Genomic DNA, 27,530 nt, shown 5'->3' with positions numbered 1-27,530 from the left:
GCGGCTCACGCCTGTAATCCCAGCACTTTGGGAGGCCGAGGTGGGCAGATCACGAGGTCAGGAGATCAATACCATCCTGGCTAACACGGTGAAACCCCGTCTCTACTAAAAATACAAAAAAATTAGCTGGGTGTGGTGGCGGGCACCTGTAGTCCCAGCTACTCGGGAGGCTGAGGCAGAAGAATGGCGTGAACCCGGGAGGCAGAGCTTGCATCTCTGCACTCCAGCCTGGGCGACAGAGTGAGACTCTATTTCAAATAAATAAATAAATAAATAAATAAATAAATAAAAGAAGTGAAAAACAATAGATTTAGAACCCTAAGGACTTTAGGTATTAGAATTATCTGATACAGAATATAAAATTACTAGGTATAAAACGTTTTAAGAAAGAAAACGTGTAATCACAACTAAGTGCAAAATTGACCAGGCAGATTTGGAAAACCAAGACCTAAGGAAATATTAGAACTACTGAAATAAAAACTAAATAAAATAGATTAGAAATAGGTGAACTAGAAAAATGAACTAGAAAAAAAAGCAACGTAAGGGAGAAGAAAAACATGAAAGTAGTTGAAGGATATAATGGTCATGATGAGATCTCTTCTGAGTCCCAGAAAGGTAATAAGAGCAAATGGTCAGGAGTATTATTTGAGGATCTAATGTATATATAATTTCCAGAGAGAGTTTATGAATGACATAAATGGCCAGTGTTCCTTAAATCTAAGTAATTTATGGGCAGATAAGGGAAGCACAACATATAAATAAAAAAATTCATACTAGACATAAAGAAACTTTAATTCACTTAAAAAAAAAATAAGACCATCTTTAAGAACAGCCAGAAAAAAAGGCAGATTGTTTATCAGACTGAGCGCTGACTTCCCAACAGCAGCAATGGAAGCTGGAAATTAGTGGAAAAATATCTTCAAAATGCTAAAAGAAAATATTGATTGTATGTCAAAAAAGCTGTCATTCAAGGAAAAAGCAAAATATGCTTTCAGAAAAACCTAAACCTGATTTTACCACAGAAGATCTTTTCTAAGAAACTTCTTAAAGGATATACTTCAGGAAGGAGAGATTCCAGGAGGAAGGGCTGAGATGCCAAAAGGAATGATGAAGAAATAAATTGGTAAATATGTATTTAAATCTCATTAATTAAAATTAAGTAAAATTAAAAATTTAGTTCCTCAGTCATGCTAGTTAGCTGCATTTCAAGGCCCGTGTGACTAGTGGCTACTGTGTTGAATAATACAAATATGGAGCATTTCCATAATTGAAGAAAGTTCTGTTGAACAGCACTGTTGTAGAGCAGCGGAAGGGAAGATTCACTAAGATAGTCTCTGCAATGCATTGACTATAAGATGGTATCTTTGTAAGAGCCACCATTATATATTAACAATTTTAAGAAAAGCATTGCCCCATATCTTTAAGATGCCATTAAAAAAAAATATGACACACCTCAAGATTACCTATATGAAAATGTAAAATGTGTCTCTTGAGCATGGATGCAGTATGGAGTTAGAATGTTAGGGGCATAGAAGTCCAGGAGTTGTGGTGCGGTAGATTGGGAGAGACCTGGGCCAGCACTTTGAGAGGCCAAGGCAGGCGGATCACCTGAGGTCAGAGGTTCAAGACCAACCTGGCCAAATAGTGAAACCGCATCCCTCCAGAAATACAAAAATTAGCCTGGCATGATGGTGGGTGGGTGCCTGTAGTCCCAGCTACTCAGGAGGCTGAGGCAGGAGAATCGCTTGAACCCAGGAGGTGGAGGTTGCAGTAAGCTGAGATCACACCATTGCACTCCAGCCTGGACAACAGAATGAGACTCTGTCTCAAAAAACAAAAACAAACAAACAAAAAACGGTGAGGAGGTGAGATGTTGTAGAGATTCTTTCAGGGTAAGGCATATATGTTACTGAAATGAACATCAGCCTGCTATATATGATAGGAGAAGCAATGAAAATTACAGAGCCTTTGGGAATAATTTCTGTCATTATATTGGGGAAGGCTTCATGAAGGCAGTAATATTTGGGCTGGACCTTGAGGAACGAAGAATTGACATACCAGAGTAGTAGGGCAGGGCAGTATAGATAGAAGGAGTGGCACTAACGACAGCATGGAATTGTGACAAGGTGTTAGGTTTGGCAATAATTCCTAATGATCTAGACTTCACTGTTTCCAGCTTCTTCCTAGGTAGTCCAGTTTTGATGAAGGAACATTTATTCCCTAAGACTGCAAGCATGCCTTTTACTAATCTTAAGTTGGAAGGTAATCAAAATAACTATACACCTAACCTGCGACTTCCCCAATGCTCTAAATAGACAACACTTAATACATGTTTTTCACATCCTCTTGAGTTGCACAGTTTATTGGTAAATTTGGGGATTTAAGTTCGGAAAACGTTAATGCCTATGGTGTATTAATAAGATGAGTAGTCATATATAACTTCCTTAGACTAGAGTGGAAGAAAGACTGTAGCTTGCTAAAGTTCACCAGATCAGAATGCTAAGAAAATAAAGGACAGATAAGACGTGGATTAAAACCCCAGGCCCTTGATTTAAAAGCTGTGTAACACCAGTCAAGTCATTTGACCTTTTCATGCTCAAGTTTCTCCTTTTAAAAGAAGACATAATAACACTTCCTACCTCAGGATGGGTGTGACGATTAATGAAAAGCACTTAGCAAAAACAGTTGCCCATTATTATGATAAAAATATTCCAATGCTTTTTCTCATTAAGTAAATACAGTAAATCAGTGGTTCCCAACCATGGCTGTATTAGCATCATCTGGGAGCAGTTGAAAAATGATGCAGAGTACTTGGGCTTTGTATTTTATGTAAGAACCCCAGTGTATTAGTCCATTTTCATACTAGTATGAAGAAATACCCGAGACTGGGTAATTTATAAGGAGAAAGAAGTTTAATGGACTCACAGTTCCACATGGCTGGGAAGACCTCACAGTCATGGTGGAAAGCAAAGGAGGAGCAAAGGCACATCTTACATCGTGTCAGGCAAGAGCGTGTGTGCAGGGGAATTGCTCTTTATAAAACCATCAGATCTTGTGAGACCTACTCACTATATCATGAGAACAGCATGGGAAAAACTTGCCCCCATGATTCAATTACCTGCCACTGGGTCCCTGCCATGACACATGGGGATTATGAGAGCTACAATTCAAGATGAGATTTGGGTGGGGACACAGTCAAATCATATCACCCAGGTTTGGGAACCCTTGCTCTGGAGTTGGGTAACATCTTGGTCACTTTTACCTGGATAGTCATCCTTGCTATGCAATATTTTGAACTTTGGCTTTTAGTATTGTTGAGTGCATGGATTTTCAGATTATTAGAGATTAATGTGTAGCTCTTCATGTCTGTGCCTTCCCTTCTCTTTCTTTCTCCCCCCTTTCCTCAGCCCTTTCCCCTCCATCCCATATTGAATTTTTTGTACAGCAGGGCTGACATGTCCTGCACAGCTTAGTTCTCAGGACTTTTAATTAAATAAAACAGATTTTTTTTTTTTTTTTTAGAAAAGAAACTTTGCTAAGGCAGACTTTTGGCATGTTAAAGTTGAACTTGAGTTTAGTTTCTAAAATAATTCAATTTATTTTTTTACTCTTTAAAATACTGACTACAGGAAATACTTCTAAAATAATTGCTATTCCCCTTGTTAAAACAGGGGTTATTACTGGATGAATTTCAGCGTATGTTCTTTTTACTTGGGGTAACAAAAAGTGTCTGCGAGTGTTCCATTGTGTGCCGAAACACATAAATTGTATCCCTCAAACCTAAGAGCACCCTTCATATGGTGGTAGTTATTTGGTATACTGTAAAATGTGGCCTGGAGATTAAAATAGGAAAATTTTTTATTATATACAGATTAGTGAGAATATTCCTTTTAACACTTTTGCATGGATACTTTGGTTAAAAAAAATCATTGTATTGAAGCAGACATAGTGTTGCTGCTTGTTTCTATTTCCTATATGTATTTTATATTTCCTATGGATGAAGAATGACCAAAATGTCAGCCCCATTAAAGCAGAAAATTTTTTTAGTGCCAAATCTCCATCACCTAGAATGGTACCTGATACATAGTGATTGCTCGCTTAAAAAAATGTACTAAACAAATGAGCTAACAAGCAGCCAAAATTAAAAAGGACACTATCACTTTTCACTGGTAAACTTCATTCCAGAAGTATTGGGAACGTCACAATACCTGGTGTTTGTCTGGAATTCCAAGTATGTGCTGCCTGCGTGTTCCTTTAGCCCCCTGAGCCTTCCCACAGATCACAGCTTCCCTTAGAGTCAGTCCGTGCAGAAAGAGCTGTGGCTTAGTGTTCATAGTTGTATCCGTAATGCCACGTCTAGCAGCATAGTGGTTTCTTAGTAAATATTTGTTGGATGAATATATAGTGCTTTATAGTTTCAATAATGCTTTCATACTCAGTTTGAACGGTTGACAGCCCCATGAGGCTGGCTGATAGTATCATCCTAGTTTTATAGATGATGGAGGAGAGGTTAAAGAGGCTGTTAGTTATCCTCGGGTCATAAGTAGCAGACCTGGAACCACAACCTCTAAATCTGTTGATTTCTTCATCCCTTGTTTCAGAACCGCTTTAAAAACATTAGTGAACCTATTAATTAATTAATATTCCCCTTCCCCTAGTTTTCATGTAGTAACTACAGGGAAAGTTACTACATGAACCCTTTTCCAAACTGCCCTATTGTTATCAGTAGCAGACTTTGTTGGATGCCAGTTTGGGTTTTCATAACAGTTCTTTTTTGGTTATCTGTGATAGATTCTTTTTGAAAAAAAAAATTTTTTTTAACGAGCCCTCATTCTTTCAAACAATTTATATTCTTCTTTCCCAGACATTTTAACCTGTAAATTTATCAATACTGTAAATCTAAGTTTTATAATAAAAATATTCCAGTACTTTTTTTTTAAGTAAATTAATGCAATAAATCAATGGTTCCCAAAATAAAACAGATTTTCACAGCCCCGAGAGGAGTGGGGTCCAGTGTGTTCCTTCTTGCCTTGTTTGCCTGGTCATTCTGGAATCAGGCTTGGGAAGAAGAGACCTTCCCTGTGACATTAGAAAAAACAAAAAAGGCCGGGCGCGGTGGCTCACATCTATAATCCCAGCACTTTGGGAGGCCGAGGCAGGCGGATCACAAGGTCAGGAGATTGAGACCATGGTGAAACCCTGTCTCTACTAAAAATACAAAAAATTAGCTGGGCGTGGTGGCGGGTACCTGTAGTCCCAGCTACTCAGGAGGCTGAGGCAGGAGAATGGCGTGAACCCGGGAGGCAGAGCTTGCAGTGAGCCGAGATTGTGCCACTGCACTCCAGCCTGGGTGACAAAGTGAGACTCCGTCTCAAAAAAAAAAAAAAAAGAAAAAACAGGCTGAGGCAGGTGGATCACCTGAGGTCAGGAGTTTGAGACCAGCCTGGCCAACATGGTGAAAATTGTCTTTACTAAAAATACAAAATTAACCAGGTGTGTTGGCGGGCACCTGTAATCCCAGCTACTTGGGTGGCTGAGGCAGGAGAATTGCTTGAACCCGGGAGGCGGAGGTTGCAGTGAACTGAGATTGCGCCACTGCACTCCAGCCTGGGAGATGAGCGAAACTCCGTCTCAAAAAAAAAAAAAAAAAAAAAAAGAAAAAATTCTGGCCAAACATTGAAGATCCTCAAATGGTGGTGGTGTCTGGGTGCACATTTTGCCAGAGCCATTTACCGAAGCCAAAGACCAACTGATATATGACCAAGGTTTTGAGTAGAAAAAGGATTTCACAATCTGAATCAAATCCAGTTCTCATTTTTGTTTAGTCTTCTGTTGAGAAAGATAATTTGGTGACTTCAAGCTTTAATCTACTTTGTGATTCTTGGGTTACAGGTTATTTTATCAGACTGCTACATTTAAACTTACCCTCATTATCTTACAAATGACTTTAAGGTGTTACTGGAACAATATTCACAACAAAGCTATGATTTCACTGTGAAATACCAACAAGACCCTGATTCCGTTTGCCTGCTGCGGACATTAATGTTTACTGTTAGAACTGAGGCATCGAAGGGAATAAATAAACTGCTGACATCGTGTTGCCTTCAGGATCCAGCCATGGGAATATATGTTAGGGATTTGAGAAGTGGTTTTGGGTGGAGAAAAAGCATTTTCTTTTTTCCCCCAGTGCCTGACTTCTCAGTTGAGGCGGGACAGAGCCATTGTGTTTGTTTGGGCTCTCACAAAGCCAGATCACATCAGCCCAGGCCGCAGCTTTATGAGCAGCCTCACAGCTCATGCCTTTGTTGTCCTGATGCACAGTCGGGAAAGGATGACGAGAAGGGAGCTCAATAAAGACCTTTCAGGGATTGTTTCTGAGTTTGTCATTGCCATCTGTCCTCTCTCCCCTGGCTTTTCAGGCTATTCCCATTTTGTGAGACTCCGGGTTTCTGATTAGTGTGGCGTGGACACCATAGGTAGATGCTGTGCAAAAAGTGGAAGCAAGCAATGTTTCAAAGAAATAATCTTAAAGAACACAGAAAAAAGCCTGCTCTTTCTCCAAGGCTGTGTGGACATAAGAGATGACGGGTTAGGATTATTTTAATTATTAGTGACTATATTGTTTTCTTCATTTCTTTTTCTATAACAGGGTCTTGCTGTCTTGCCCAGGTTGGAGTGCAGTGGTGAGATCTCAGCTCACTGCAGCCTCAACTGCCCAGGATCAAGCAGTCCTCCCACTTCAGCCTCCGGAATAGCTGGACCACAGGCATGTGCCACCATGCCCAGCTATTTTTTTTTTTTTTTTTTTTGAGATAGTCTCATTCTGTTGTCCAGGCTGGAGTATAGTAGTGCTGTCTTAGCTCACTGTAATCTTCTCCTCCTGGGTTCAAGCAATTTTCCTGCCTCAGCCACCTAAGTAGCTGGAATTACAGGCATGTGCCACATGCCTGGCTAATTTTTGTACTTTTAGTAGAGACAGGGTTTTGCCATGTTGGCCAGGCTGGTCTTGAACTCCTGGCCTCAAGTTATCTGCCAGCTTCAGCCTCCCAAAGTGCTAGGATTACAGCATGAGTCACTGTGCCTGGACTAATTTTTAAATTTTTTTGTAGAGATAGGGTCTCACTATGTTGCCCAGGCCGATCTCAAACTCCTGGGCTCAAGCAATCCTCTCGTCTTGGCCTCCCAAAGTGCTGGGATTACAGGTATGAGTCACCGTGTCTGGCATCTCCTAATTTTTGAAACCACTAATGTCTTTCCCTTAAGACTTGGATAATTTTGGAAGTAAGAGGCTGTACTTGATGCCTTCAGATACTTATTTATTATTTCTAACACTGGTGCATGCATCTTTCCTGTCTCTCGTGGGTGGCTTGGTGCAGGTGTAGTTTTATCTTGTTGAAAGCCTTTTGTTGTTCTTTGAGCGGTGGGACTGTAGTGTTACCAACAGGGCCAGTGCTAGGACCAGAAAGCTTTCGGTATGATAGGCAGTTTTTGTTCAGGACACCTGCTACCCAAGCACAGTGCACTCATTGTTTCTTCAGTTGAGCATGTTCTAGGCAGAGCCTTGTCTTTTTCAGCCTAGGATTGAGTCTTCACTTTTTCTCCTGCATGCATTTCATTTTTGGTAGAATAAATTTCTGTCTCATTCTTCTGGTTTTGCTGGTATGAATTTAATACCTGCACACGATTTGTACAAATTTTATTTCCATGAATGCATGCTGAAATGTCATAGTGGTGGAAAGAGCACTTGGTCAAAGTGAAGGCAAATGATCTGGACTCTCATTCCTGCTTTGCTGGCTGTGTGGCTGTGAGGGAAAGATATTTTACCTGTCTGGGCATGGGCTTCTTGGAGCAATGGGTTGCCAAGGCCCCTAGTGTAAAGATTCTGCCATTGTGTCTTGTGTTTTTCAGGGTGCTAAGAGCATCAGAAATGAGTGTGCCAGGGGTCATTAAGGGCCCTGCTCCTGTGAGTAGGTAACACCAGGAGACATTCTTTTACTTACTTATTTATTTAATTTATGTATTTGAGATAAGGTCTCACTCTCTCTCCCAGACTGGAGTATAGTGACGTGATCATGGCTCACTGCAGCTCTGACTTCCTGGGCTGTAGTGACCTTCCCACCTCAGCTTCCTAAATAGCTGGGCCCATAGGCATGTGCCAACATGTCCGGCTGGTTTTTTAAATTTTTGTAGAGACAAGGCCTCTCTTTGTTGCCCAGGCTGGTCTTGAATGCCTGGGTTCAAGTGATCCTCTGGCCTCAGCCTCCTGGAGTGCTGGGATTACAGGCTGTGAGCCACCGTGCCCAGCCTGTTCTTTTAACTAAGTGACAGTTTTATGGCATGGTCAGTGATAGAGAAGTTTGGATATGATAGGTAAGGGAGGGAAACAACTATAGTTCTCTGTCTGTGACAAGTTTGCAGAGTAGAAAAGAATTTTTTATTTCTAGGAAAGTGTTGTTCATCCCTGGAAGTGTTACTGGACACTTGAGTTTTGAACGTGTAAATTAAGAACTTCTGTGATCAGATAAATACTTCTTCATTTGTTAACTCTGTTCAGATAAGAGGCAGACCAAAGATCAGACTAATATAGCATAGATACCCCATTTCTGATTTGTATTCCTGCAGTCTTAAAAGAAACCCCTTATTTAAAAATGCTCTTAATTCTACTGGCAATGCATGTTAATTGTAGAAAATTTGGAAAATGCCAGAAAGAAAATACAAATAGCTTCCCAGTCCATAACCCAAAAGTGCTGTTGTTCACCCTTAGGTGTCTTTAGATTATGTGCACTCAGTTTGTAGAACAAAATTGGGACCATACCATACATATATAACTTGATATCTTGCTTTTTTTCTGCTGTGTTCCTTTTGAGATGATTTTTGGGACTGAGGTTTCAATTGAAGGTAGAGATTAATGTAATATTATGCTTGGCACACTTGTGACGAGGACTGTTTTGATTTACAGAAATAGAACTGTGGACCCAGTATCTGAAAATAACATTTGTCCTGTCCCCTCTTGAATAGGCTTTCAATATTTGGCATATACAGATGTTGTCATAACTGTTACTATAATTAACAAATGAAGACTTCTTAATCTATTAGCTCTTATTGTCCACTAATTGCTTTCATAAGAGTCCCTCATTGAGTTTTTTGTGCCAGAATTGCTAGCTGTGCCATCAGTAAGCATACGTTATATCAACACTATTTTTCTGGAAGCCCTGATTCCTCTAGCTAAAGCATGGTCGCCTGTGAGCTAGGCCACGTGTTTGGCAGCAGGATAGTTAAGGGATTCCTTTTGCCCAGTTATATTATACGTTTGATAATATTTATGATTTACTTGTTGAATATTGGTTTCATATATAATTTCCTCTATTAGGAAATGAAAGATTATTCGTTTCCCCTTTGGATTATGTAACCTATAAAATTTTCTGTTACACTATTCACATTGCAATGTAAATATATTCTAAATCCTGAACCACATTAGAATTTTTTTGTAGCCCCCACTTCTGTGTCTTTTTGTGGTGCCCTTTGAAGTCCTGTAATGTTTTATATTTGAGATTAAATCTGGGTTTCGCTTTACTTTTTAAAGCATATTGAGCAAGTTAATTTTCTGTTTGAGTTCCTAAGGGGAATGATTCCAGCCCTCTGTGTCCCAAGAATTTAGACTGAGCCCTGCCAGAACATTCCTGTGGTTTTCCACGGGGCAGATCAGTGTGTTCATGAAATTTTAGTTGTAGCTTGCGTTTTCCATGGTTAATTAAAACATCTGGCTTTTCAGTTTCCCACAAACAGAGCATAATCACTAGGCCAAACCTTTTCAATAAATGATTAAATAGTTCAGTCCTCCTCTCAGAATAGCCCACACTTGTCTTTACGATACCTTGTAAGCTGTTGTCTCTGTTTATAATGAGTTTGAACATTGGGAACGTGTTTGAGGTTATCCTGCCAAATACGTGGCCTGAGAGAGAGAACGTTGGTGACTTTGAGTCCTTATAATGGCTTCTGGCCTTTGCCTCCCCAGGTTGGAGTTGCTGTGGGTGAGCTGCTGCGGTTTGTAGCCAAGCATGCTGTGGTCGGATCTGCCCAGCCGTGGAACAGAAACATTTGCTGGATGGAAAATCCATAAAAGAAAGCTCCTGTGAAAAGCTGAGGCTGACAATAATTTAAGCAAAATCAGGTTGGTATAAGTAAGAGAGGCTGGATAAAGTGGATTGGGCGTGATAGGAAAAAGTTGTTTTGTTCCTTCCATGCACATTTTGGAGACCACCCCAAATGATTATTTTCAGTTATCTGTGAGAGTTCCAGCATGTGTAAATGGCAGATATATGCTGATGGCCTTTTGTGTATAGTGTCATGTTGTCTTCCTTTCCTTCTCCTTCTCTTCCTTTTCCTCTCTTTTGTCCCATCCTCTTTCTTATCTTCCTCTCCTCTCAGAAGAGAGGAGGACCTTGGCACAAATATTGGAATAAACCACAACCAGAAGCCACCTATGCCAGCCTCAATGGTCTTGGCTTTATTTTGGGGAAAAAGCGGCGTCCAGCCTCATGGAGTTGCATTTGTAGTTTCAAAGACTTGCGTTCATTTGTGTTTTTGAACTTTGAAGGGTGGGGCATGGAGACCTGCCATTTCTGCTGGGATAATTCTGGCTGTGAGCCTCCGGTCTGTTTGGCCAGATTTTATATACTCTAATCTTTCCCCACACAAAAGCCACCAACACATTCATCTTCTGCAGTGTGTGCATTTGGTATTAAGATACTTATATATGACAGGGGAAGAGAAATGTCCTGAAAAACATAGGTGTTTAAATAAATGCAAAATGCTCTCACTGTGGGCCAGGAGAATGAAACAGCATGGATAACCCCATATGAAGTAGAAAAGTGAAAATAAATCATTTTGAAAACATATATTGTACAGGGACAGACATTGCAGACCATTTCTATTGGACATTCAGTGGGTAAGTCAGCTTTCTACATAAGCAGCTGATAAATACTCCCTAGAAAGGAGTGAGTCACAGTCTTTCAGAATCTGTGAAGTAGTGAATGTCTGTTGACTTTGTCTACCCAGCATCCTTTTCCTCCATCTTTTATTTATTTATTTATTTATTTATTTTATTTTATTTTTTTTTTGAGATGGAGTCTCGCGCTGTCACCCAGGCTGGAGTGCTGTGGCCGGATCTCAGCTCACTGCAAGCTCCGCCTCCCGGGTTCACGCCATTCTCCTGCCTCAGCCTCCCGAGTAGCTGGGACTACAGGCGCCGCCACCTCGCCCGGCTAGTTTTTTGTAGTTTTTAGTAGAGACGGGGTTTCACCGTGTTAGTCAGGATGGTCTCGATCTCCTGACCTCGTGATCCGCCCGTCTCGGCCTCCCAAAGTGCTAGGATTACAGGCTTGAGCCACCGCGCCCGGCCTCCTTCCCTCCATCTTTTAATAAATCATCCAGATTTTCCCTGGGCAATTGCCCTTGCTTCATTTTCACCCTGTGTAGTTAGAGGAGGTGACCCTGCTGGCTCAGTTATGGGCATGTAACATAAGCATCATAAGCATGGCCGGTGATATGGTTTGGCTGTGTCCCCATCCAAATCTCATCTTGAATTGTAACTCCCACAATTCCCACATGTCATGGGAGGAGCCTGGTGGGAGGTGATTGAATTATGGGAGTGGGCTTTTCCTGTGCTGTTCTTGTGATAGAGAATGAGTCTCATGAGATCTGATGCTTTTAAAAACGGGAGTTTCCCCACACAAGCGCTCTCTTTTTTTGCCTACGGCCATCCATGCAAAACATGACTAGCTCCTCCTTGCCTTCCGCCATGATTGTGAGGCTTCCCCAGCCACGTGGAACTGTAAGTCCATTAAACCTCTTTCTTTTGTAAATTGCCCAGTCTCAGGTACAGCATGAAAATGGACTAAAGGGTCACAACTGTCTTTGGAGGGGCCATAGTATTCTCGTTGCAACTATTGAAGAAGTTTTGCCTTCTGTGAGTTTGTTAAGCTGGAGCTGCTAGTGGCAGTTTTTGCTATGACTTAGGGAAAACCTTACTGAAAATTAAGACAACACAGGAGAAATCAAAGCAGGGAGATGGAGGAAAAGTGATTGAGAGGAAGGGGAGAGAAGAGACACACACACAAATACACAGACATATATATATGTGTGTATATATATATATATATATATTTTTTTTTTGACCTGCAATTCAGCAGTGCTTAAACCCAGCATCTCCTGTTCACTTTCCTGGCAGGTTAGCTAGTTCGTCTGACTTAGGTGTCTGTCTCTTACATCCAAAACATCCCAATTGGTGGTGCCTTCTAGGAGTGAGGTCTTAGTATAAAATGACTGTGGTATAGTCCCTATCTTTAGGGGCTCATGGTGTAGGGCAGCAGTCCCCAACCTGTTTGGTATGAGGGACTAGTTTTGTGGAAGACAGTTTTTCCAAATGGCAGGTATGGTGGCTGGGATGGTTTCAGGATGATTGAAGCATGTTACATTTATTGTGCATTTTATTTCTATTATTATTACTACATTGTGGTCTATAATGAAATAATTTTTGCAGCTCACGATAATGTAGAATCAGTGGGAGCCCTGAGCTTGTTTTTCTGCAACTAGATGGTCCCATCTGGGGATGATGTGAGACAGTGGCAGATCATGAGGCATTAGATTCTCACAGGAAGCGCGCAGCCTAGATCCCTGGCATGTGCCGTTCACAATAGCATTTGCATTCCTATGAGAATCTAATGCTGCCACTGATCTGTCAGGGGGCGGAGCCCAGGAGGTAATGTGAGCAGTGGGGAGCAGCTGTAAATACAAATGAAGCTGTGCTCTTTAGCCCACTGCTCACCTCCTACTGTGCAGCCTGGTTCCTGACAGGCCACAGACTGGTACCAGGGACCTCTGGTGTAGGGGATAGGCCAGGTAAGTATTCACATGACTGACATGCAGTGTGACAATGTATCTCTAGAGGTAAGAACAAAGTTTTGTGGGAACAGAGATGGAATTAGGAATTCTGTTGGGTGGTAGACTAGCAGAGAGGGCTATCATTTAACAAGGTAGAAGAGGATTAAGTCTTAGGAACATTAAAAAACATTAAAAACATTAAAAATATATATTCAATTACTTGCATTTTTAGTCTGAAAGAAGGGAAGGCTTTCTAGAGCCTATAGTTGAAGTAAATTGTAGATAAGGAAGATACTTTCAGAGATTAGTAGTAGTAGAATCTTGTTTATTTACTCTGAATACAATTGTTTAAGGCCTAGCCAAATGAGAGGTTATTAGAAAGCTGTCTGGAGTTAATTTTAACACGACAAGGTAACAGCTGCTATTCTCACCAGAACCTCAGTCAGCTTTCTGTTCTAAGGAGAATTAAATTAATTTAAAGACTTATTTCCTCTTTTTAATGATAGAGTCTTCATTAATATTATATTTTGTAATTATACTGTTTTTTGGGGGAAATTTATGCAGCAAGTACAGACAGTTTCCATATGATTCCCACTGCCAGTTTCCTATATCATTAATATCTTGCATTCGTGTGGTATATTTATTATAATTGATGAGCCAATATTGATATATTATCATTACTAAAATCTATAGTTTATATTAGGTTCACTCTTTGTGTTGTATGTTCTATGAGCTTTCATAAATACATAACTTGTATTTCCATTACAGTATCATACAAAATAGTTTCACTGCCCTAAAAGAATTGCATGTTCTACCTGTTCATTTCTTCTTCCTGAACCCCTGGCCACTACTCATCTTTTGCCCCATAGTTTTACTTTTTCCACAGTGTCATATTGTTAGAATTATACAATAGCTAGACTTTTCAGATTGGCTTTGTCACTTACCAGTGTGCATTTAAGTTTCCTCCATGTCTTTTCATGAATTGATAGTTCATTTCTTTTAAAGCACTGAATAATTAATATTCCATTATATCACTGTTCCACAGTTTATCCATTTACCTGTTGAAGGACATCTTGGTTGCTTCCAAGTTTTGGCAGTTATGAATAATACTGCTGGAAACATTCATTTGCAGGTTTTTATATGGATATGTGGATAAGTTTTTAACTCATTTGAGTTTCTCACCATTAAATATGATGTTAATTTGGTTTTTTAAAATGTTCTTTATCAAGTTGACAAATTTTCCCTCTATTTCTAGTTACTGAGAGTTTTTATTCTGAAAGAGTATTGGATTTTGTCAGGTGCTTTTTCTGCAACTATTGATATGGTCATGATTTTCTTCTTCAGCTTATTCATAGGATGGATGATACTGGTTTTTGAATGTTGAGCCAGCCTTTTGATAGCAATTATGTTGACTTTCTACTTTCTAGATCAATATTAAGAGCTCTTATGTTGACTTGCTAGATCAATATTAAGAGCTCTGATACATGAACATGGGACGTGTTTCCATTTCTTTCAGTCTTCTTTAATATATTTCAACAGTGTTGTATTGCTTTCAGGGTACAATCTAATACTTCATGTTAAATTTATTCCTAAGTATTTTTTTCTTTTTGATGCCTTTATAAATTAAGAAAGTAATTATTTTCAAAGTATCTGTAGCTAGTGTATAGAAATGCAATTGGTTTCTGTATAGTGATGTTGTTTCCTGCAACCATGTTGAACCTGTTTATCAGTACTGATAGTTTTTTATGTGTATGACTTTCCTTGTATTTTCTATATACCAGCTTATGTCATCTGCAGATATAGTTTTATTTCTTGTCCAATCTGGATGTTATTATTATTTATTTTTCCAGTGATTTGAAAACTTGACTGTGATGTGAGAAATACAAAGTTACGTGCTTTGGAGTTTCTAGTGAAATCATTCTGTTATGTAGCTTTTTGATAAGGATAAAAGATGATAATTATGAAATTTATCTTCTCACAGTTGACTTAGGCATTCAGTCATTGAGCTTCTTAGTCACTCCTATATCTTCTTTGGAGAAATGACTATTCAAATCCTTTGCCCATTTTTATATTGGGTTGTCTCTCTTTGTATATAGTCTGATTTAAGCCCTTTATTGGATATGTGATTTGCACATATTTTCTTCTAGTCTCTGGCTTGTTTAATGGTGTCTTTCCCCCCAACAATGCCAACAATGAGATACTGTAAATTTTAATTATTGATAAATTGCATCAATATGGAAAACTGTGTGTGTGTATAAACTTATTTTCTTAATGGTGTTATTTGGTGCTCAGAAGTTTTTAATTGTAACAAAATTCAGTTTATTAGTTTTTTGTTTCAAAGCTTATGATTTTGATGTTTCTAAAAACTCTTTGGCTATTCAAAGCTCATGAAAAGTTTCTGTGTTTCTTTCTAAAACGTGTTTTTTTTTTAATTTTACTTTTTTTTGTGAGATGCAGTCTCACTCTGTCGCCAGACTGGAGTGCAGTGGCATCATCTCGGCTTGCTGCAACTGCCACCTGCCGGGTGCAAAGGATATTCCTGCCTCAGCCTCCCAAGTAGCTGGGACTACAGGTGCCCACCACCCACCTGCCTAATTTTTTGTATTTTTGGTAGAGATGGGGTTTTACCGTGTTAGTCATGACGGTCTTGATCTCCTGACCTCATGATCCACCCGCCTCAGCGCATCCAGGCTCTTTCTAAAACTTTTGTTGTTTTACTCTTTACATTTTGGTCTTTAATTCATTTGGGGTCAGTTTTTATATATGGTGTGAGGTTTGGGTCTATGTTTATTTTATTTTGTTGATTTTTTTATTTTTATTTTTTGCATATAGGTCTTAGCACCATTTGCAGAAAAGACTAACCAGTGACTTGACTTTTTTTGTAGAAAATCAATTGACTGTACTCTCAATTCTGTGCCTTTGGTTTACTATCTGTCCTTATGCTAGTACCACACTGTATTTAGGTTTTTGCAATGCAGTTTTTCTATGAAAAAAGTTAATTCAAGAATTAGACTTAAGATGCAATGTCTCCATTAAAAGACACTGTTGTACCTTTGCTACTTTTCCTCTCTGTTCTTTATGAGTCACTCTGTTACAGTACTGGTATTTGGTGTTTTCTCTTTAGGGTAATTATGGAAATCTGATATGGTAGATGACAATGTGGAATCAATCAAGGTGCATTTTCCAGATTACTATATATATGACTTTAAGCAGTGCTTAGTTTTTCATAAAGGTGATAATCATTTTTATGCCTGTTCTGCATTTGAAAAAAACAGATTAAGTTTTTCATTACCTCTGTCTTAATCATTGCCAATAACTACTGAATGAAGGATTTACAAGGCTGGCATAATATTTCAAGTATTTTCATTAATGGTGACATGAATTAGGTCTCATATCACAAAACTATTTTACTAAATAGGAAACCTATGAATTAAAATGTCTTGCATGTTTTGGTAACACAGTGTAGTTCTATATGTTTTATGAAAATTGGACATTTGTCATAGTATAAAATGCTAGTTGTATTTTTATATTTACCTATTCTGTTTTTATCTTTGTATTAGAATGATTCTCAATAGCTAACTGTGAAGACATTAAAATAATTATATTAGGAATGTGAAGATTGCAAATTTATATATCTTTAGTTACAACTGTGTTATGAATGCATAAACACTGAAAAGGAAATTTTTAAAAAGTCAGTGCTTTATTGTGACATTTGGAATCTAGTTGATCATTTTCTCTTGTTTTCTAATAAAATCATAATTTTGTTTGCGACATGACTTATTTTTAATGTGAAAAATCTAAATGTAAGTCTTGGTGAAATGCAGAGACATTTCCCTTATCTGGCACATAGCTGAGCTGACTATTGCTGCTGGGCTTTAATTGGAGATTACAGTCACGCTGGTAGATTTGGAACATGTTTTCTGCAGTGCCATTAGTAGGTCAAGCCATGCGTCCTGGTTCCTGGAGGGCTCAGTTCTCAGGATGGCTTATCTGCTTCCTGCTTTCTTTGTAATCTTCTCATTTCAACCTGGGTAGACCGCTTAATGGCAACTGACATGTGTGTTACCTGGCCCTTTTACTTTCCTGGGAAGTCCTTTGACTGATAATGTCATCTCCTAAAAACATATCCACAGAGCAACATTGAATTATCTTTTTTACTGAAGTTGGGATTCAAAATGATTGAACCGAAGATGGCCGAATAGGAACAGCTCCAGTCTCCAACTCCCAGTGCGAGCGACACAGAAGACCGGTGATTTCTGCATTTTCAACTGAGGTACTGGGGTCATCTCTCTAGGGAGTGCCGGACAATTGGTGCTGGTCAGCTGCTGCAGCCCGACCAGCGAGAGCTGAAGCAGGGCGAGGCATCGCCTCACCTGGGAGGTGCAAGGGGGAAGGGAATCCCTTTTCCTAGCCAGGGGAACTGAGACACACAACACGTGGAAAATCGGGTAATTCCCACCCCAATACTGCGCTTTAAGCAAACGGGCACACCAGGAGATTATACCCACACCTGGCTGGGAGGGTCCCACAGCCACGGAGCCTCCCTCATTGCTAGCACAGCAGTCTGCGATCTAACCGAAATGGCAGCAGCCAGGCTGGGGGAGGGGCGCCCGCCATTGCTGAGGCTTAAGTAGGTAAACAATGCCGCTGGGAAGCTCGAACTGGGTGGAGCTCACAGCAGCTCAAGGAAACCTGCCTGTCTCTGTAGACTCCACCTCTGGGGACAGGGCACAGCTAAACAACAAAAGGGGAAGCAGCAGAGGCCTGTGCAGATGCAAACAACTCTGACAGCTTTGAAGAGAGCAGTGGATCTCCCAACACGGAGGTCGAGATCTGAGAACGGACAGACTGCCTGCTGAAGTGGGTCCCTGACCCCTGAGTAACCTAACTGGGAGACATCCTCCACTAGGGGCAGTCTGACACCCCACACCTCACAGGGTGGAGTACACCCCTGAGAGGAAGCTTCCAAAGTAAGAATCAAACAGGTACACTCGCTGTTCAGCAATATTCTATCTTCTGCAAACTCTGCTGCTGATACCCAGGCAAACAGGGTCTGGAGTGGACCTCAAGCAATCTCCAACAGACCTACAGCTGAGGATCCTGACTATCAGAAGGAAAACTATCAAACAGGAAGGACACCTATACCAAAACCCATCAGTACGTCACCATCATCAAAGACCAGAGGCAGATAAAACCACAAAGATGGGGAAGAAGCAGGGCAGAAAAGCTGGAAATTCAAGAAATAAGAGCGCATCTCCCCCTGCAAAGGAGCGCAGCTCATCGCCAGCAACGGATTGAAGCTGGTCGGAGAATGACTTTGACGAAATGAGAGAAGGCTTCAGTCCATCAAACTTCTCAGAGCTAAAGGAGGAATTACGTACCCAGCGCAAAGAAACTAAAAATCTTGAAAAAAGAGTGGAAGAATTGATAGCTAGAATAATTAATGCAGAGAAGGTCATAAACGAAATGACAGATGAAAACCATGACATGAGAAATACGTGTCAAATCCACAAGCTTCGGTAACCGACTCGATCAACTGGAAGAAAGAGTATCAGCGATTGAGGATCAAATGAATGAAATGAAGCGAGAGGAGAAACCAAAAGAAAAAAGAAGAAAAAGAAATGAACAAAGCCTGCAAGAAGTATGGGATTATGTAAAAAGACCAAATCTACGTCTGATTGGGGTTCCTGAAAGTGAGGGGGAAAATGGAACCAAGTTGGAAAACACTCTTCAGGATATCATCCAGGAGAACTTCCCCAACCTAGTAGGGCAGGCCAACATTCAAATTCAGGAAATACAGAGAATGCCACAAAGATACTCCTCCAGAAGAGCAACTCCAAGACACATAATTGCCAGATTCACTAAAGTTGAAATGAAGGAAAAAATCTTAAGGGCAGCCAGAGAGAAAGGTCGGGTTACCCACAAAGGGAAGCCCATCAGACTAACAGCAGACCTCTCGGCAGAAACTCTACAAGCCAGAAGAGAGTGGGGGCCAATATTCAACATTCTTAAAGAAAAGAATTTTCAACCCAGAATTTCATATCCAGCCAAACTAAGTTTCATCAGTGAAGGAGAAATAAAATCCTTTACAGATAAGCAAATGTTTAGAGATTTTGTCACCATCAGGCCTGCCTTACAAGAGACCCTGAAGGAAGCCCTAAACATGGAAAGGAACAACCGGTACCAGCCATTGCAAAAACATGCCAAAATGTAAAGACCATCGAGGCTAGGAAGAAACTGCATCAAATAACGAGCAAAATAACCAGGTAATATCATAATGGCAGGATCAAGTTCACACATAACAATATTAACCTTAAATGTAAATGGACTAAATGCTCCAATTAAAAGACACAGACTGGCCGGGCGCGGTGGCTCAAGCCTGTAATCCCAGCACTTTGGGAGGCCGAGACGGGCGGATCGCAAGGTCAGGAGATCGAGACCATCCTGGCTAACACGGTGAAACCCCATCTCTACTAAAAATACAAAAACTAGCCGGGCGAGGTGGCGGGCGCCTGTAGTCCCAGCTACTTAGGAGGCTGAGGCAGGAGAATGGCGTAAACCCGGGAGGTGGAGCTTGCAGTGAGCTGAGATCCGGCCACTGCACTCCAGCCTGGGAGACAGAGCCAGACTCCGTCTGAAAAAAAAAAAAAAAAAAAAAAAAAAAAAAAAAAAAGACACAGACTGGCAAACTGGATAAAGAGTCAAGACCCATCAGTCTGCTGTATTCAGGAGACCCATCTCACATGCAGAGACATACATAGGCTCAAAATAAAGGGATGGAGGAAGATCTACCAAGCAAATGGAGAACAAAAAAAGCAGGGGTTGCAATCCTAGTCTCTGATAAAACAGACTTTAAACCATCAAAGATCAAAAGAGACAAAGAAGGCCATTACATAATGGTAAAGGGATCAATTCAACAGGAAGAGCTAACTCTCCTAAATATATATGCACCCAATACAGGAGCACCCAAATTTATAAAGCAAGTCCTTAGAGACTTACAAAGAGACTTAGACTCCCATACAATAATAATGGGAGATTTCAACACTCCACTGTCAACATTAGACAGATCAACAAGACAGAAAGTTAACAAGGATATCCAGGAATTGAACTCATCTCTGCACCAAGCGGACCTAATAGACATCTATAGAACTCTCCACCCCAAATCAACAGAATATACATTCTTCTCAGCACCACATCGCACTTATTCGAAAAATGACCACATAATTGGAAGTAAAACACTCCTTAGCAAATGTAAAAGAACAGAAATTATAACAAACTGTCTCTCAGACCACAGTGCAATCAAACTAGAACTCAGGACTAAGAAACTCAATCAAAACCGCTCAACTACATGGAAACTGAACAACCTGCTCCTGAATGACTACTGGGTACATAACGAAATGAAGGCAGAAATAAAGATGTTCTTTGAAACCAGTGAGAACAAAGATACAACATACCAGAATCTCTGGGACACATTTAAAGCAGTGTGTAGAGGGAAATTTATAGCACTAAATGCCCACAAGAGAAAGCTGGAAAGATCTAAAATTGATACTCTAACATCACAATTAAAAGAACTGGAGAAGCAAGAGCAAACACATTCAAAAGCTAGCAGAAGGCAATAAATAACTAAGATCAGAGCAGAACTGAAGGAGATAGAGACACAAAAAACCCCTCCAAAAAATCAATGAATCCAGGAGTTGGTTTTTTGAAAAGATCAACAAAATTGACAGACCGCTAGCAAGGCTAGTAAGAAAAGAGAGAAGAATCACATAGACGCAATAAAAAATGATAAAGGGGATATCACCACGGACCCCACAGAAATACAAACTACCATCAGAGAATACTATAAACACCTCTACACAAATCAACTAGAAAATCTAGAAGAAATGGATAATTTCCTGGACACTTACACTCTTCCAAGACTAAACCAGGAAGAAGTTGAATCCCTGAATAGACCAATAGCAGGCTCTGAAATTGAGGCAATAATTAATAGCCTACCAACCAAAAAAAGTCCAGGACCAGATGGATTCACAGTTGAATTCTACCAGAGGTACAAGGAGGAGCTGGTACCATTCCTTCTGAAACTATTCCAATCAATTGAAAAAGAGGGAATCCTGCCTAACTCATTTTATGAGGCCAGCATCATGCTGATACCAAAGCCTGGGAGAGACACAACAAAAAAAGAATTTTAGACCAGTATCCCTGATGAACATCGATGCAAAAATCCTCAATAAAATACTGGCAAACTGGATTCAGCAGCACATCCAGAAGCTTATCCACCATGATCAAGTGGGCTTCATCCCTGGGATGCAAGGCTGGTTCAACATTCGCGAATCAATAAACATAATCCAGCATATAAACAGAACCAAAGACAAAAACCACATGATTATCTCAATAGATGCAGAAAAGGCTTTTGACAAAATTCAACAGCCCTTCATGCTAAAAACGCTCAATAAATTCGGTATTGATGGAACGTACCTCAAAATAATAAGAGCTATTTATGACAAACCCACAGCCAATATCATATTGAATGGGCAAAAACTCGAAAAATTCCCTTTGAAAACTGGCACAAGACAGGGATGCCCTCTCTCACCACTCCTATTCAACATAGTGTTGGAAGTTCTGGCTAGGGCAATCAGGCAAGAGAAAGAAATCAAGGGTATTCAGTTAGGAAAAGAAGAAGTCAAATTGTCCCTGTTCGCAGATGACATGATTGTATATTCAGAAAACCCCATTGTCTCAGCCCAAAATCTCCTTAAGCTGATAAGCAACTTCAGCAAAGTCTCAGGATACAAAATTAATGTGCAAAAATCACAAGCATTCTCATACACCAGTAGTAGACAAACAGAGAGCCAAATCATGAATGAACTTCCATTCACAATTGCTTCAAAGAGAATAAAATACCTAGGAATCCAACTTACAAGGGATGTAAAGGACCTCTTCAAGGAGAACTACAAACCACTGCTCAGTGAAATAAAAGAGGACACAAACAAATGGAAGAACATACCATGCTCATGGATAGGAAGAATCAATATTGTGAAAATGGCCATACTGCCCAAGGTGATTTATAGATTCAATGCCATCCCCATCAAGCTACCAATGAGTTTCTTCACAGAATTGGAAAAAACGGCTTTAAAGTTCATATGGAACCAAAAAAGAGCCCACATTGCCAAGACAATCCTAAGTCATAAGAACAAAGCTGGAGGCATCACGCTACCTGACTTCAAACTATACTACAAGGCTACAGTAACCAAAACAGCATGGTACTGGTACCAAAACAAAGATATAGACCAATGGAACAGAGCAGAGTCCTCAGAAATAATACCACACATCTACAGCCATCTGATCTTTGACAAACTGAGAGAAACAAGAAATGGGGAAAGGATTCCCTATTTAATAAATGGTGCTGGGAAAATTGGCTAGCCATAAGTAGAAAGCTGAAACTGGATCCTTTCCTTACTCCTTATATGAAAATTAATTCAAGATGGATTAGTGACTTAAATGTTAGACCTAATACCATAAAAACCCTAGAAGAAAACCTAGGTAGTACCATTCAGGACATAGGCATGGGCAAGGACTTCATGTCTAAAACACCAAAAGCAACGGCAGCAAAAGCCAAAATTGACAAATGGGATCTCATTAAACTAAAGAGCTTCTGCATAGCAAAAGAAACTACCATCAGAGTGAACAGGCAACCTACAGAATGGGAGAAAATTTTTGTAATCTACTCATCTGACAAAGGGCTAATATCCAGAATCTACAAAGAACTCAAACAAATTTACAAGAAAAAAAACAACCAACCTCATCAAAAAGTGGGCAAAGGATATGAACAGACATTTCTCAAAAGAAGACATTCATACAGCCAACAGACACATTAAAAAATGCTCATCGACAGGAGAATGGCGTGAACCCGGGAGGCGGAGCTTGCAGTGAGCTGAGAGCCAGCCACTGCACTCCAGCCTGGGCGGCAGAGCAAGACTCCGTCTCAAAAAAAAAAAAAAAAAAAAATGCTCATCATCACTGGTCATCAGAGAGATGCAAATCAAAACCACAATGAGATTCCATCTCACACCAGTTAGAATGGCAATCATTAAAAAGTCAGGAAACAACAGGTGCTGGAGAGGATGTGGAGAAATAGGAACACTTTTACACTGTTGGTGGGATTGTAAACTAGTTGAACCATTATGGAAAACAGTATGGCGATTCCTCAAGCATCTAGAACTAGATGTACCATATGACCCAGACATCCCACTACTGGGTATATACCCAAAGGATTATAAATCATGCTGCTATAAAGACACATGCACACACATGTTTATTGCGGCACTATTCACAATAGCAATGACTTGGAATCAACCCAAATGTCCATCAGTGACAGACTGGATTAGGAAAATGTGGCACATATACACCATGGAATACTATGCAGCCATAACAAAGGATGAGTTTGCTTCCTTTGTAGGGACATGGATGCAACTGGAAACCATCATTCTTAGCAAACTATCACAAGAAGAGAAAACCAAACACCGCATGTTCTCACTCATAGGTGGGAACTGAACAATGACATCACTTGGACTCGGGAAGGGGAACATCACACATCGGGGCCTATCATGGGGAGGGGGGAGGGGGGAGGGATTGCATTGGGAGTTATACCTGATGTAAATGACGAATTGATGGGTGCTGATGAGTTGTTGGGTGCCGCACACCACCATGGCACAAGTATACATATGTAACAAACCTGCACGTTATGCACATGTACCCTAGAACTTAAAGTATAATAATAATTAAAAAAAAAAAACAAAGAACAACAACAACAACAACAAAAAACACCAAAATGATTTAACCACTAAAGTTGGAGTTGTACAATTACATTTGTGAAGACTCTGGCCTATTTATTATCATTTGCTTGCAGATGAAGCGAAATCACATCAACCTAGTCACATTCACTGAATCAACACCAGAATGAAGAGAGTGTCAGGGAACTGGGTGTGGTGGCACATACATGTAGTTCCAGCTTTTCAGGAGACTGAGGCAAGAGAATTGCTTGAGCCCAGGAGCTTGAGACCAGCATGGGAACATAGCAAGACCCAGATCCCGTCTCAAAAAGAAAAGAGTGCCTGGAACTTGCTTCTTTTAGTACAGCCATAATTTTGTATACATCTATAATGAGGATGTTTATGATAAATACATTAACAGAGTTTGGAATAATATATCTTTTGATATTTTACTTATCTTTTTCTATGTTGAATAATCTGTGAAGTATAAGTTTCCTTTAAAAGCTTTCAAAGATACCATGTGTGAGTGACATACAGTCATTTATTTTAATGTAATTACTGATACAAGAACCAACAGTACTTTCTCAGTTGCATACTGATCTGTGACGCATAAAATATTTAATTTGATTATATTGTCCAAATAAGATCTATACGCACGACACAATAACTATTCAAAATTTCTGAAATTTCCAAATTGATTATTATCTCCTCAAATAAGCATTGATAATTGATCCTTGGCTTCATTCATAAACAAAAATAGTCTACTGGTTTGGATAGTGTCTATGAAAAAGCATGTAATAATTTATAAAAGACAAATATCAACATTGGTCTGGCTTGCATTAAAAAGTCTTTCTGTGCAGTTTACTAGTGTACTGTCTTTAAGGATGAAAGAACATAGTTTTGAATGTAATCATTATGTGTCTGAGGCCCTTTGAGGACAGGTTTTAGGATCATAGTAACCATGCTGTGCTTGGGTTTATAAGAGTGATTTTTTTTTTTTTTTTTTTTTTTTTTTTGGAGCTCAAGGATATAGAGAGTTTGTTACTACTGTGGCTTTTTTTCTGGTGTCTGGTTAAAATGTCACAGAGCCTATGGAAAGTAAGACAGTAATTAGTGACTTGAGGAATCAATTCTCTTGGAAATAAGAAGTCTGGAGTTCCAACCAGGACTTTAGATCCTTGGTTATTCTAAAATAGGATTGAAAATGACCACTGGTCTTGAGCAGTCATTAACATATGAGTGATAAGGAATGTTGAATTTGTATTACTTCAGTGCAAATCAGTTAAATTCCAAGTGAACTTGTTAGCAGTATCCTGTAAGGAAGGCAGCTGTGGTAGTTTGCTGGAGGGAATGGAATGAAGTGTTATTGAGGGTAACAGCCATAATGCAAGCCCTTCTGGGGAGAGGTTGCATGTGCGGTTTGCCAAGTACTAAGCACTTTCTCATTATCTTATGGGAGTGGGTCAATTCAGGGGCAGACTTCATTTGATCCTCACAACAGTTCTTTGAGAGAGACAGTGTTACCCAGTTTTAGAGAAGCTCAGGATTGGAGAGATCAAATTATTTTTGTTCAAGTCTTATACCCACTAATTTAAATTTGAATCCAGATGTTCTGAAACTCCATGATACACTCGTATAAATCAAAGCACTGCCTATGGAGTGGTTTACCCAGGGCAAACTCTCTCTATATGTATCTCTCTTTATACATTTTCTCTCTCTCTTTCTCCCTCCCTCCCTCCCTCCTCTCTCTCTCTCTTTCTTTCTTTCTTTCTTTCTTTCTTTCTTTCTTTCTTTCTTTCTTTCTTTCTTTCTTCTTTCTTTCTTTTCTTTCTTTCTCTCTCTTTCTCTCTCTCTTTCTTTCTTTCTCTCTCTCTCTCTGTCTTTCTCCTTCCTTCCTTCCTTCCTTCCTCCCTCCCTCCCTCCCTCCCTCCCTCTCGCTCTCTCTCGCTGTCTTTCTTTTTTTTTTTTGCGGGGGGAGGGGTTGGACTACAGGCACCCACCATGCCTGGCTAATTTTTTTTTGTATTTTTAGTAGAGATGGGATTTCACGTGTTAGCCAGGATGGTCTCAATCTCCTGACCTTGTGATCCTTCTGCCTCGGCCTCCCAAAGTGCTGGGATTACAGGTGTGAGCCACTGTGCCCGGCCCTAAAAAGTTTGTCCTGGCTGGACACCGTGGCTCACACCTGTAATCCCAGCCCTTTGAGGGGCTGAGGCAGGAGTTCCAGACCAGCCTGGACAGCATAGTAGAACCTATCTCTACAAAATATAAATTAACTTAAAAAAAAATTAGCCAGGCATGGTGGCACACGCCTATAAACCTAGCTACTCAAGAGGCTGAGGTGGGAGGACCACTTGCGCCCAGGAGGTCAAGGTTATAGTGAGCAGTGATGGAGCCACTGTATTCCAACCTGGGTGATAGAGCAACACTGTCTCTAAAAAAAAAGAAAAAAGGAAAGTGTATCCTAGGTTTTATAGCTAGGTATGTGGCCCAGCCATCTACTCCATGAACTTGCTGTGAATTACTGAGAGGTATTTTGGTGGCTGGGGGAATCAAATACTCCTAAGCAGCTGCTTAGAGAAGGAAGGAAGAAGATAAGCCTTGGACATTCCTGGCCTCCCCTCCCCCTTATTCTGTACTCCTTGTTTGGGAGCTGTCTAGAATTTTTCAGTGGGGAGAGAGGGACTGACGTGTTTACCTCTATGATGGTTTAAGACTCTGGTCAATCTCTTTCTTTCCTAGTATTCTCACCTGGTAGCATTCTTAGTTAAATACCTAGTAGATGTTAATCCCTTTCTGCCTTTTCCTGTCACTGTGTCTGCCTCTTAGACACAAAGTACAGAAACTAACAAACAGAAAGGTTAAGCTATACAGAACCCTTTCCAAAGCTGATTGCCAACCTCCAGCTTTGTATAGACATTTCTGGTTTGATTCACGAAGTCTGTGTTGTCTAGAAGAGCTTGACTTGGTCTGCTAGGGGTTGATTGTCTAGCAGTTCTGGGATGCAGTTTGAGGCACAGCAGGTCAGTTGTGATACTTCAACACATGCAAGAAAGGGATTTCTGTTTGAGATTAAGTTATCTTCTGAAATAGACACAATTCAAAAGCAATTTGGTGATGTATTTCAGAACTTAAAATCACCAGCAATTTCATAAATATGTTCACTTAAAACTATGCCAAGATCTTTACATGATATATTGTAGCATGTTTGTAAAGAATGAAGTAGTTCTGTATATGTGCTCCTTTGGAAAGATTGATAAGATATATATATACACACATACACACACGTATACATATATATAAAAAATGAAAAAAATATCTTGTGGAATCATGGGATTACCATTTCCTTTTGTCTGATTTTTTTAAAAAGGCATATATGCTGGTGTATGCATTTTTTCCCTAAAGAAGATGTGCAGTACAACTGTTAATAAACTGGAAAACTTTTCTTTTTCTTCTTTTTCTGTATTATTTGAATTTTCTAACTGTGTTCAGTTATTTTTCTTTCCTTTAAAAAAAAATCGGGATAGCTGAGCAGTATGATTATGTATCATTTTGCTTTAGTTTTAATGTATTTTATAAAACCTTTCTAAATGTTTTTTTAAAATACTGCAATTTTTGTTCTAAGGTTCATTTGTCAGTTTTTCTTGTCCTCTGGGAGTTCAGAGGAAGTAAGCAATTTTTGTGGGAAGAATGGTAAAGCATATAGATAGCAAATGTTCTCAGGAAAGCTTATTAATTAAAACATGGAGTTGAAAAGTAGAAAGGAAAAAGATATTTCCTAAATGTAATTTGAAGGACAATGAATTCAATCTTGCTGAATTGTGTTTGAAGGTGTACCTTTATGCTTAGTTTGTTTGCTTTCAAAGGAGCTTTGGACTG

General features: G+C 39.8%; 1 protein-coding gene across 2 annotated transcripts in view; it reads left to right on the top strand.

The window, feature by feature from the left end:
• The window catches only part of APBB2 (amyloid beta precursor protein binding family B member 2), a 423,550-nt gene that overhangs the window by 63,384 nt on the left and 332,636 nt on the right, over positions 1–27,530 (top strand). For both annotated transcript variants that reach the window (XM_033214066.1, XM_033214067.1), the window contains exon 2: positions 10,016–10,171. The gene's annotated coding sequence lies outside the window, so the exon portion shown is untranslated. The remainder of the gene's footprint in view (positions 1–10,015; positions 10,172–27,530) is intronic.

Source organism: Trachypithecus francoisi, unplaced genomic scaffold (genome assembly GCF_009764315.1).
Source record: "Trachypithecus francoisi isolate TF-2019V2 unplaced genomic scaffold, Tfra_2.0 Lachesis_group1, whole genome shotgun sequence".
In the NCBI taxonomy this organism is placed as follows: domain Eukaryota; kingdom Metazoa; phylum Chordata; class Mammalia; order Primates; family Cercopithecidae; genus Trachypithecus; species Trachypithecus francoisi.
This window is presented reverse-complemented; position numbering and strand designations above follow the sequence as displayed.